Genomic DNA, 2,710 nt, shown 5'->3' with positions numbered 1-2,710 from the left:
GGGTGGCTCGGTCGGTGAAGCAACTGCCATCGGCTCAGGACTCAATCCCACCCCTCCGCCCACGATGTTGGGCTCCCTGCACTGGAGGGAGCCTGATTCTCCCTCTCCCTCTGCTCCTGCTCGGTTGTGCTCTCTCTCTCTCTCAAATAAAGAAATACATAAATAAATACATAAGTGAATACATAAATAAATAAAATCTTTAAAAAGAAGGAAGAAAGCAAAGCAGGAAAGAACAGAGGCAGCTGAGGCCCTTCCCGCGGCCTAGTGACCCCGTGGGCTGGGGCCATGAGCTACTGTTGAGCCCGGGCACCCTGTCTGTCTTGTTTCTTAAAATGCGGAAAGGATGGAAATTATGCCTATTGAATAAGAAGTGTGAGCTCCCCTGGGCCTGGGGCTCTGAGGCCCTGGCCGTGATGGTTGTGCACGGGCCCCAGAGTGCTACTCCGGATTTGTGTGTTTGTTGCCCATTTTCCCAGAGAGACCGCTGGAGAGAGCCCACAACAATGCATAGAGTATGCAAGGGTATTCTTATTCCTCGCATTACTTCTGGAAACAGTGCACAAAAGCATTTCTCTTGTCTCTGTTGGGGCTTGGCCCTAGGTGTGTCTCTGAAGGGCACCACAGGGCCTGGTGAGACACTTTGCACACTTCTGACTTACAACCACCTTATTCATCTGCCTTGAGTCACGAGTGCCATTAAGAAATGATTCTTTAAAAAAAAAAAAGATTCTTAATTAAAGTGATAAATCAGAAATATAAATAACTCCTCCCTGATATGCGTTAACGCTTTACTTATCCTATCAGAAATACCACCTCCAGGAAGATTTCCCCACGGTAAATTCCCTTCGGCACAAACTATTTCATAAACCTTTGACCATGTATAAGCTTTGATAAAATACCTTCCTTCAATAGCCATTAGTACTTAATTAAACGTATTTTCATAGATTACTATTTCATAATAATGAAAGATTCTATTTACTGATGTTTGCTCTCAATCATAGTTTAATCTTGAGAAGATTCTTCTTGAGCAGAATAAACTCATCCAGAATTTTTTTTTTAATCCAGAATATTTTTAAATTGTCACCAGAGACACCTTGGATCATGTGCAAAGATCCACAGAACCATGGGCCCAGAAGTCATTCTCTCCTGCGTGACCTGCCAATGCTGGTCCTCCAACGCAGCTCGGTGCGTGCAGCCTATAGGAGTTGACCACCAGAGTCATTTGCGGTTTTGGTTGAAGTTGTTTCAGATTCTTCCACTCTGGTTTTCTACTTTTTTCCCCCTTTGATGGGTAGAAAAAGGAAAAAAAAAATGTGTGTGTACAATATGCTGGAAGGAAGTATCTATAAGGGACGAACACCTGGTGAGCACCTACTCTATTTCAGTGTTCTATATAGAAAGATCTCACTTTATCATCAGAAAAAGCAATGAGGGAGCGCCTGGGTGGCTCAGTTGGTTAAGCATCTGCCTTGGGATCAGGTCATGACCTCAGGGTCCTGGGATCGAGGCCCATGTCGGGCTCCCTGCTCAGAAGGGAGTCTGCTTGTCCCCCTCCCTCTGCTCTCCCTGCAACTGGCCTGCTCTCTCTCTCAAGTAAGTAAATAAATAAGATCTTTTAAAAAAATAAAGAAAGAAAAAGTGATGAGAATGTATGCTAACGGAAAACATAAAGGAAGAGAATACGGTGCCTTGTCTCCGCGTCCCCACGGCGTCGCGTGTCTCCTCCTGTTGTGGGTGTTAGAAGGGCCTGAGTTTGTCTACATCTTCAGTGGAGCTAAGCATCTGGAGGACACTGATTGCGCTGTTGTGCTAGGGTTGCTGTCACAAAGTGCCACAGACTGGGTGTCTTAAGGCCAAGATCAAGGTGTTAGCAGGTCTGGTTTCTTCTAAGGCCTCCCTGGTGGGCTCCTGGGGGCCACCTTCGCCTATGCCCCCATGAATTCTTTCCTTGGTAGGGTTTCTCTGTCCTAATAGCCACTTCTCATGAGGAGATCCATCCATCCTACTGGATTACGGCCCACCCTAGGGCCTCATTTACCCTAATTATCCCTTTAAAGGCCTTCTCCAGGCAGCTCTTGCCCCAGGGCCAGGCAGCAGTGGCTCAGGGCCCCAGCGTCTACTTTCAGAGCTCCCCTGGGGCTGGTGAGGGCCCAGGTGGGGCAGACGACAAGGGCCCAGAAAGGCGCAAAGGGAAAGTCACGGTCAATACGACCACAAGGAGCTATGGAAGCGCCCCAACCTGGAGGAGTGGATCTTGGAGCAGCTCACTCGCCTCTATGACTGCCAGGAAGAAGAGATCCCGGAGTTAGAGATTGATGTGGATGAACTCCTGGACATGGAAAGTGATGATACCCAGGCCACCAGGGTCAAGGAGCTGCTGGTTGACTGTTACAAACCCACTGAGGCCTTCATCTCTGGCCTTCTGGACAAGATATGGGGCATGCAGAAGCTGAGCATACCTCAGAAGTAGGGTCCTCGGCCCAGGTGAACGGTGGCTCCCACAGGACAATCGCTGACCCTCGACCTCGTAGCAACAGCAATACCGGGGGCCCTGCAGCCAGGCCTGGTGCCCCTGCCCCCTCAGTTTTCCATTTTGGGTTTTTTTTATTTTTATTAAACTGATAGGACTTTTTGTGTTTTTATATTGACTCTGCGGTGCGGCCCTTTAATAAAGCTAGGGTATGTCTTTGGTGCAAAAATAAAAAATAAA

The 2,710-nt window shown here is 47.9% G+C and overlaps 1 pseudogene; it reads left to right on the top strand.

The window, feature by feature from the left end:
- Window positions 1-413: 413 nt before the first annotated feature.
- Window positions 414-2,470, top strand: LOC121474039 (annotated as a pseudogene).
- The last annotated feature ends 240 nt before the right edge of the window (window positions 2,471-2,710 follow it).

This window comes from Vulpes lagopus, chromosome 12, assembly GCF_018345385.1.
Source record: "Vulpes lagopus strain Blue_001 chromosome 12, ASM1834538v1, whole genome shotgun sequence".
NCBI lineage: Eukaryota > Metazoa > Chordata > Mammalia > Carnivora > Canidae > Vulpes > Vulpes lagopus.
This window is presented reverse-complemented; position numbering and strand designations above follow the sequence as displayed.